The sequence below is a fragment of the Acomys russatus genome, chromosome 15 (genome assembly GCF_903995435.1).
Source record: "Acomys russatus chromosome 15, mAcoRus1.1, whole genome shotgun sequence".
Classification (NCBI taxonomy): Eukaryota; Metazoa; Chordata; class Mammalia; order Rodentia; family Muridae; genus Acomys; species Acomys russatus.
Genome location: NC_067151.1, coordinates 20,601,593 through 20,612,308, shown reverse-complemented (window position 1 = coordinate 20,612,308; position 10,716 = coordinate 20,601,593). Strand labels below are relative to the sequence as shown.

The following is a 10,716-nucleotide window of genomic DNA, read 5'->3' as shown; positions in this document are numbered from 1 at the left end:
TTGAGTGGTTTTCTTTTCTCTATTCAGTTAAGGACATTGAGTATGAGAAGGTTATGTCCCTATTCCAGAGTCACACAGATAGTAAGCAATAGCGTTTGCATTTAACGGTGACTTTAATGCTCATCATAATTCTTGTGGAAAATCTATTGTAGTTTTAATAGATGTACTCTAAAAGTGCATCTATTATTAACTAATATATTTCCATTATTTAAGCACCATACAAAATGAATTCTCATTAATGACAGCAGGTGTCAATTTGTCAATGCCAGTTCCAATTCAAAAAGATAAAATTCAGACATATTTTGTTCCTTCTTCCATCACCTTTATCAGTCACTATCCCATTCCCAGAAGGCCCAAGCATTGCTCTAATGAGTCTTTCTCTCTACCATCCCTTCTGTTATTTTCTACCATAATTACTCTGAATTCACCTTTATTGATAGACAATGATAAATGTGCATGGGAGCACCACACTTTGAAAATACTCATTAATTTCCATTAGTAACATATTCTAGAGCTGACTTTTGTATAGGTATTATTTCTTAAGAAATTTAATGTGTTATGACTTCAAAATATCAATATATAAATACTAGCTATATTAAATTCAGACTATATCATTATATATGTATATGTATGTATAATATAATATAATATATATATATTAATCTATGCACTGATAATATTAAAGTCAGCATATACATGTATAAGTATATGTACACATCAGATAGTTCTTATTTTAATATATACATAGAAAATATACTTACACATTTACATTTTAATGATATTAAACAAGTAGTATGTAAAATAGGTAGCTCTCAGGTAATAAGGTACATTTACTGATTCTCTGCTACTGTCCCTCCCTAACTGAAACATTGGCTGTATTTACATCTTTTTAAACACTATAACAAATGAGCTCACAGTTACATTTAAAAGAAAACTGAAGACATCACCACAGCACGCATATGAAGCCTTCTCTGGAAATCACTGTCTAATGTCATAGCCACTAGCCTTAGGTGGCTATTTAAAATGAATTAATTAAAAACAAATAAAGTTAAAATTCAGTTTACCAATTTTACTAGTCACATTTCAACTGTTAAAAATTCATTTATGACTAGTGCTAGCATTTCATAGAAAGCATGTATAGAACATTTTTATTTTAATGGAAATTTCTCCTGGGCAATACCAACTTAGGAAATTCAATCACCTACAGACAATCCCTAAATCCACCTTTAGAATTTCTCTTAAAATTATTTCCTTCTTCTGACCCTTGTTCTGCTGTTATGCTCAATACCTAGGTTTTATTAATTTTTGTCAATCTACCTCTTTGCCATAATAGTCCTGGGGATGTTTTGCACCATGAGATTTAAATGTCAGTGCTCATAGATTTAAAATGACTTCCCTAAAAACAGTAGATTTTGGATTCCTTCCCTGTCTTTTTCCCATCCTCCTAAAGATCTTAAAATATACAGAAGGATGCCTCTTCAAGCAAGCCTCTCTAACAGAGAGTGCAACCACTATAAATCTGAGTGGTAAAACCGTTTGGTCCTTGCTGAGGGTCTTGTTTCCAGAAGTGAAAAGGAACTTAGCAGTTTGTTTCATTTTTTAAAGGACAAGTTACTAATTTAGCTCACCCCCCAAAAAAACCTGTATTTCTATCACTGTCGGCAATTTTCTATCTAGCTTGTTTCTTTCCTTGGATTTCTCATTTCCACTGGGGCACATGTGAGAAGAGCAGGGTAAGGGACCTATGGTAGTGATACACAGATAACTGGCCAAGATGGATGGAGACTCTATGTTGTATGAGCATTTTCTCCAGACTGAAATGTTTCCACCCGGAGGGAGGGAGAAGGATGACAAGGTTCACATGTAAGTCATCAGCTTACTGAATTTCATGAGCCTAATGAGAGATCACAAAAACTGAGAAGAAACTTGGGAAACTCACCTCTCCTCAGGTACAATGTATAGGCATTGTACAGGACCTTGGATTGAGGAGACGTTCACTGGTAGAGCCAGCTGCGCAAAGAAAGCCAGTAATACAGATCTCATTAGTCATCATCCAGGCTGATGTGGGCCCTTGGGTGGTGCACCTGACTGAGTCCCTAGTCACCCATGATTCTGATGGTAACCCTCTAGCCCAGCCTGAGACCTACCCCATGGGAGAAAGCCATCCCCTGTCACTATTGATGATACTCTGTTATCTTGCAGGCAGGAGCCTGGCATAGCTGTCCTCTGAGAGGCTCCACCGAGCAGCAGATCAAAAGAGATGCTAAAACTCACAGCCAAACATTAGGCAGATTCGACGAGTCTTGTAGAAGAGTGGAAAGAAGGCTACAGAGACCCACAAAAAGACCAACAGAACCAACTAACCTAGGCCCATGGAGGTTCACAAGGACTGAACCACCAACCAAAGAGCAAATATGGACTGAACCTAGGCCCTGTACGCATATGTAGCTGATGGCCAGCTTGCTCCTCATGTGCGTGCCCTATCAAGTGAAGCGGGGGCTGGCTCTGACATGGACTCTGTCATCTGCTTTTGGATCATTTTCCCATAGCAGGGTTGCCTTGCCCAGTCTCAGTGGAAGAGGATATACTCAAGCCTGAAGTGACTTGATGTGCTGGGGTGGGTTGGTGGGAGGGCTCCCCTTTTCTGAGGAGGAAGGGAGGATGGAAAGGAAAAAGCAAGGGCAAGAGGGACCAGGAGAAGATGAGGGAGGTAGATAGGGTTGGGATGTAAACTTAATAATAATAATAATAACAATAACAATAATAATTATAATAATAAAACAGCTCAACGAAATTGTTTCATTGATCTGTTTGCCTCTTCAGTTTGAGTTGAGTAAAAACCAATTCCCCAGGAAAATCCACATAATATAACACCCTAATCTTGGCTTTAAAGGCACAGAATCTAGACAGATATCTATACTTAAGGACAGTAAGACACAAATTTTGAGTCATATACATTTGTTCAAAATTCTATTCATTCGACTGTGGTAATGACTAAAAATGAATACCTGCACACAAACCTCATTCTTTTCATAAAACTAATTGACTTCCAGAGCAACCTTCCAAAACCAAATTAAATGTATGCAACAATATATATGTCGTGCTTTATTATGAGTACTCTAATGTTATGAAGTTATTAGGTGTTTTAAAGCCTGATGAAATGCTCCATCTGTCTCTGGGAGAGAAAAATAAAGAGGGTCAAAGGCCTGACCACCTGCACATCCACAAATTTTCCTGTCCACAACTCCATTGGAAAGAGCAGAATATGGGGCAGCAACGTATCAGGCTTCAGAGCAATTTAATATTTTATTTTTTCCACTCTAGGTCAAGTGTCAAAAGTAAGATGAGTCTTAAATTTACTGGAAAATGGGGCCCTACCCACATAAGTGCTTACTAGATGCCTCAGATTCCAACTGCCTACCATTCCAATCCTGAGAGAAGCTCAGCTGAGGCATTATTGAAATAAACCTGTTTAAGGCATTTTTTTTTTCTTTGCTCAAGGTGTTGTCTGCAGACCAAAGGTATTAGCATTCGTGGGAGCTTGTTAGTAACAGAGATCTTCAGTGCTTTGCAGACTTACCCGGAAGAAGCACATACATTGCAGAAGGATGTACCTGCACTCAGCAGGGAAGTCCATGGTTGTAGGAGCTTGTGGTACCACTAGCTGATATATTAGCAAATCAGGAAGAGGAGAACTCCATTTGGAATCAAGGCCAGGCTAATCCTCTAAGTTTATGACAAATAGCCTATGTTAACCAGGTAGGTCCTACATCCTGAGTGTTCTACAACTTCCCAAAGCAGTGTCATCAGCTGGGGGACCAAATGTTCATACACATGAGCTCATAATGGACATTTTATAGTCAACCCATAATAACTGAAACTATTTTATTTTATTTTATTTTTATTTTATTTTATTTATGTTATCACTTAATTATGTGACCCCCACCCCCTCTCTCCTTTCCTCCCAGTCCCCGCCTCATGTCCCTCTTCCCTCCATTCCCCCTACTCCTTCCTTTCAGAGAAGATGAGGCTCCTAAGGAGCACCAACCCACCCTGGCACCTCAAGTACCCGCAGGACTAAGCACATCCTCTCCCACTGAGTCCAGACAAGGCAGCCCAGCTAGGGGAAAGGGATCTAAAGGAAGCAAACAGAGTTGGAGACAACTAAAACTCTTAAGAGCTGTAGAAGAAAGATCAGTGAGGTGTATGACAGAGGAGGCACAAACCCATGAAGCAATGTTGTAAACCACAGGCTTTTAAAACTATTTGACAGGGGCTGGAGAGATGGTTCAGAGGTTAAGAGCACTGGCTGTTCTTTCAAAGTTCCTGAGTTCAATTCCCAGCAACCACATGGTGGCTCACAACCATCTATGAGATCTGGTGCCATGCTGTCTGTTGGCATACAGGCATACACCCTGGAAGAATACTGTATCCATAATAAATAAATTAATTAAAAAATAAAATAAAATAATTTGACAAAGTGTTCTAAACCCTTAATAAAATAACCCTAAGAAAATCTGTTACCTCGTTTTAGGTTGAGAAATATACAGATTCTACATGTTGAAATAAATCACAGCAATTAAAACGAGCAAATGATTCAACATGCGATTTTGAAAAATACTTAACTGTTCCACATATAATACAAATGTATTATATATGTGTACATGCATATAATGTTTGTAGTCCTCCTCTCTTATCTACTCTTTCACTGCCCATGGTTTCAGTTACCTGGAAGTTTGGGAAGCAAGCAATCACAAAGCCTGGCATTGCATGACATTCTGAGCAGCGAGGAGACTAACACGGGGAACTCTAACATCATCTCCCTTTCTTCTGTCCAAGACTTGAGCTGCCCCTTTCTCTGATGCACCTGTTCTGTCCCAGTCACTTACTAGCCATCCAGAACACCAGCTTAACTGCTCAGAATCACAATGCTGCACTCAAGAAGCTTTCTGTTTCATTTCAAGCAGCCCAAGAAGGGGGCCAGATGGTAAGGTTGCAGAGAGAGAAAAACCAATCCCCCATAATCTTCATTAAGTGTGTTACAATTGTCCCATTTTATTGTTAGATATTGTTAGTCACTTACTGATTAAGAAATAACAATTACATTGCTATTTTATACATATATACTTACTAACATGAACTGTAAGCAATTTGCTCACTTATAGATTTACTAGTTTATAAATTTACACCTTAAAAAATCACTCAAACCCATTCGTTTACATTTTTCCATTAAAATATTTAATCTTAGATTTAAAAAAATAGCCTCTGTTGCATAATTATCTCAAGTTCTTGAGCTTTCATTTTACTTTCATTCTTACAGCTTTTAAAAAGAGAGTCAAGGTTAAAAAGCAAATGTGCAAATACCCAAATTTCCAAAACAAACAAACAAATAAACATACTTTAAACCTGCGCTTTAAAACAATGGATGTAACGTGGTGGTCAAATCAGCTAAGGTCTATATTACTGCCTGAAAACGCTTCACCACTGTGGATGAGAAGCTCAAGGCAAGTGGGTCAAATTGCACCTACATTCAGGAAGCAGAGAGATAACTTTACACTTGGGTCTGATTCTCCAGGACCCCAGCCCATGGATTGATGCTTCTCGCATTTGTGCTGTGTCGTCTCACCTCAAATATCTAATCTAGAGCACCTATCACAAACACAACCAGAGCCTTGTCTCCCAGATGACTCTAGACCCTGCCCAGCTGGCAATTAACATGAGCCATCACATCTACTGTTAAAAATGTGATAAATGGTTTTTCAAACTTGATGTCTAAAAAGATGGGTCCCACACAGGGTCAGCATGAGGATTGAGAAGTGTCATTTCTGTTCCAGGCTGATTTACCATGGCTATGGCACAGTGTTAGTCCACAACGACTGCAAGGTGCTCCAGTTATGCAAATTCAAGCATCTTACAAACTTCAAGAAGAAGCAGAACCCACGCAAGGTCAGGTGGACTAAAGACTTCCAGAAAGCAGCTGGCAAAGACGTAAGGGTGGACAACTCATTTGAATTTGAAAAAGAGTAGAAATGGATCTGTGAAATACCATTGATGTCTATGAAATAAAGCCAATACTGCATTGAAGAGAGTTGAAGAGCTCATACAGAAATGGCAGGCTAAATTTATAATGAACAGGCTAAAGAAAAACAAAGAGCTACAAATAGTTCAAGAAGGCAAGCAGAACAACCATCTCATCTGGGCTTTTCTTGCAGGCAAAGGAAAGCAGCTGGAAGAAAAGATTACAGGAGGATTTGGACATGGAAGATGCTTCCTAATGGTGCTGCCTGCAACCAGCTCTATGCACACTGGAAACCAGTGGGTCCTAAGTTGTGAATTGATTACATAAGGTTCCTTCTTAAGCTGCAGCCTGTAAAAGCATCCCATTCAGGGTGTTAGGTTTAAGCTCAGCATTCTGCTTCACTTCAGTCTGCTCAGGCAAACACAAACGTTTGTGTGTAGATGAGGTGGTAAACTGTGGAGATAGCATGGTTGAGCCATTGTATAATGGCACCAGGCAACATTTCTGTACTGACTGTCTCACTAATGTGAGAACTGTAATGATGGAGGACTTTTCTGGAGTGAGAATAGACTGTTTATTAGGGTTATTAGAGCAGAGATCACATAAGGAACTACTCATTCTCATGACAAACTCAGTCTCCTTTGCTTTGGTCTAGTTGGTTTACAAGCTTCTTACAGTTGCACAGTGGCCTCATATAATGCACCTGCATTATGTTGGGCTGTCTGGCCTGCTTCAGTCACTCTAATAAGCAGCTATGATGTTGGGGGTAGGCAGGGCTGAATAAACTTTACCTGAAGGGCACCTTATTATTCTTGCTTTAGAGAATGTTCAATTCCAAATTGTGACTTCTGTCTCAGCAGACTCCCCTCTTTCTCCAGGCCAGCAGTGGTCTAGAAGCAGAAGACTCCTGGTGCCTTTCAGAATTCATTGTGTGCTTTTATCTTTTATTTTGTTTTGTTTTGAGACAGGGGTTCTCTGTGTAGCTCTCGCTGTCCAAAACTCATTCTGTAGATGATGCTGGCTTTGAGCTCACAAAGATCTGCCTGCCTCTGCCTTTGCAGTAATATAACTGACCCCACCTCCCCATCTGCTGGAGGCAGGAGACCTGGCACTAAGATCATGAGAGCAGGAGAAATGACCCTGCTCCTCACCTGTGCAAGGTAGCTGAGCCTACACTGGGAGTGCAGATGAGTGAGCCATCCACAAAGCTATGAGCACGGGAGAGCTGGCTCTTCCACTTGTCTGCCATGCAGTGACATGTGAGGGGGAGAGATGTCCCCACTCTCACCCCTTGAAACCTATTTCAGCTAGGATAGCTGGCCCAGAGACCATCAGAGCAGGAAAGTTATCTCTGCCTCTCACCTGCTGTAGCACTGGGGAGAGGGGTCCCTGTACCTCACCTGGGTAGGTGAGCTGACTCTGAGGGTGTGCATGGAGAGCTGGCCCCACAACTTGTCTGCCAGGTGCCAGCATGGGAGAGGAAGAGATGTACTCCCCCAACCCTTTCCTCTTGCCATCTATGGCAGGCAGGAGAGCTGGCCTTAAGATCATGAGAGCAGGAGAGATGGCCCTGCTCCTCACCTGCTGCAGCACTCAGGAGCATGGGCCCTACATCTTGCTTGGGCAGCACAGTAGAGCTGGCACCATATTTAGGGGTTGTGAGTGACCTGGTTCAGAGATCACAAGTGTTGGAGAGCCAGATCTACCTCTTGTCTGCTGGGCAGTGTCTCAAATGAGGGAAAGACATCTATCTCCCCTCACTTCTGCCTTGCCATCTATGGCAAGTGCAACAACTGGTTCTGGGGTCATGAAAGTGGAAGAACTGGCCATGTACCTTACCAACTGGAACATTCAGGAAAGGGAAAGAGAGCCCTGCATCTCTCCTAGGAAGCAAGTTAGAGCCAGCCTGGGTTGCAGGGGGGGGGGGTGCTGATGAGGCAGCCCTGAGAGTGGGAGAGTATGAGGACTGGCAGGCTAACCAGCTCAAATACCCTTCAGGCTCAGACACAGGATTTTGAATTGGCCCACCCCACCATCTACCCCACTGATGAACTGTTGCAGTGCATGAAGGGGCTGGCCTTACAGATCCAAAACTATAGGATCTCCATGACGCAGGGCAGCAACAGGCTATCCAGGAGGAGTCCCAGTAAGATTCCAGTATTGATAGAGTAGCAAAAATCAGAGGCCTCGTACCAAACCAACGGGTCATTGCAATGAACATTTGCAAGCAAAGAAGAGTGGACCAAAGGGTAAATTGTGGGACACACTGTGATACACTACACTTTTCACAATGAGATTTTTTTTCCCTTTGTTAAAGGGTTGTTGCAATGGTGAATGGAAGGAATGAGGATATGGGGTGGGATGAGTTGTTTGGGGGTACATGATATGAAATTCACCAAAAAAAAAAAAAAACAACAATAAAAAGCTTTTTAAAGTAAAAAGAAATGTTCAACTTCCTTAGCTCTCAGGGGAATGAAAATCAAAACTACTTTAAGATTCCATCTTACACTTGTCAGAAAGGCTAAGATCAATAACATAAGTGACAGCTCATGCTGGTGAGGATGTGAAGCAAGGGAAACACTTCCATTGCCAGTGGGAGTGAAAACTTGTACAACCACTGTGGAAATCAATATGAAGGTTCCTCAGAAAATTGGAAATCGATCTACCTCAAGACCCAGCTATGTCACTCCTGGATATGCATGTGTATATACATATACATATATACATATATACATATACATATATATATATATATATATGCTCTATCTTACCTTAAAGACACTTGATCATCTATGCTCATAGCAGCTTTATTCATAATAGCCAGAAACTGAAAATAACCCAGATATTCTTAGCCAAAGAATGGGTAAACAAAATGTGGTACATTTACACAACGGAATACTACTCACCTATTAAAAACAAAGAAATCATGAAATTTGTATACAGGTAGATGGAACTAGAAAAGATCATCCTGAGTGAGGAGGTAACCCAGACCCAGAAAGATACGCATGGTATGTATTCACTTATAAGCAGATGAATATTAGCTGTAAAATAGAAGATAATCATTGTACAATCCACAGAACCAGAGAGGCTAAGTAACAAGGAGGGATAGAGTGGGGGAGTGCATGGATATTCCTGGGAAGATTAAATAGAATAGATTTTGTGGGTGGACTAGGGGCAGGTAGGCAGCAACACAGGAGGGTCCAGATGGAAAGCAGGGGTGAGGATGAGGCTGGAGAGAGAGTAGTGGGAGAGACCACTGGAATTGGCCAGCATTTGGGGGTTGTTGTAGAAACAGAGCACTGGAAATTCCCTAGAATCTACAAGAGTGACTCTAGTGAAGTCTTTTAGTAATGTGGGCTGCATAGCTGGAACTGGTTATGGAAATAACCAGGCAAGGCTCCTAGCAGTGAGACTGGGACAACAACCCAGCCACAACATCTTCAACTTACAGTATGTCCTGCCTGCAAAATGTGCTGGGATAAAGGTGGCGTGAAACTTACAGGCTTGACCAACCGATAACTGACTTGAATCCCACACCATGAGATGGAGCCCAAGACTAGCACTGGATGAATGGCCAGAAACCAGAGGCAAGGCAGCTCAGAGACCCAAAATAGAACCAAATAAGACTAGGCGGAAAATCAGTGAAAGAATTGCTAATGATACTCTCCTATACTCATAGATCTGTGCCTAGCCCAAATGTCAACAGAGAAGCATGGTTCAACAACTGATGGGAGCAGATGTAAAGACCCACAGGCAAGCACCAAGTGAAGCCAGGGAAACCTGGCTGAAGAGAGAGAGGAAGAAGCCAGAGGGCTGGAGGACACCACAAGAAAGTCCACAGAATCGTGTCAGCATGGCTCACAGAGATTGAAGTGACAATCACAGACCATTTATGAGTCTGAAGTTAGACCCTCTGCATATATGTTATGGTTGTATAGCTTGGTGGTTTTTGTTTTTGTTGGTTGGTTTGGTTTGGTTTTTCCAGACAGGGTATCTCTGTGTAGCCTTGGCTGTCCTGCAACTCGCTCTGTAGACCAGGCTGGCCTTGAACTTAGATCACCTGGCTCTGCATGTTCCACCACTGCCCGGCTAGTTTGATGTTCTTGTAGGACTCCTGACAGTTGGACTATGGGGTATAGCTGATGCTTTTGCCTGCACTTAGACTTGTGCTTTCTACTGGGTTCCCTCATTCAACCTTGGGTTTGTACCTAGCTTTATAGTAATTTGTTATGCCATGCTCAATTGATTCCCTGGGAGGCCTGGTCTTTTTTTTTTTTTTTTTTTTTTAATTAAGGGGAACCCAAGCAGGAGGAGGGGATCCGGGGGAAAGGGGATGTAAAGGTGGGGACTCAGAGGAGTGAAGGAAGGGGAAGCTGAAGAAGTAGAGATGTAACATAAAATTTTTTTAAATTAATACAATTAAATTACAAACTTTGAATACTTTGTTTTGGGGGGGGGTTGAAACAGGTTTTCTCTGTGTAGCCTTGGCTGTCCCAGACTCACTTCGTAGACCAGGCTGGCCTCGAATTCACAGCGATCCCCTACCCCTGCCTCCCAAGTGCTGGGATTAAAGTCATGCACCACCTCCGCCCAGGAATACTTTATCTTTTATATTTGCTCTTCTGTTTTCCTTTATCATAACCATCATAAAGTAATATCATTCAGTATAGCACTTGATCCAACTTTTTTTCAAGACA

At 41.6% G+C, this 10,716-nt stretch overlaps 1 pseudogene; it reads left to right on the top strand.

Moving 5' to 3' along the window:
* Window positions 1-5,802: 5,802 nt before the first annotated feature.
* LOC127198898 (probable ribosome biogenesis protein RLP24) lies at window positions 5,803-6,275 on the top strand (annotated as a pseudogene).
* Window positions 6,276-10,716: the final 4,441 nt, after the last annotated feature.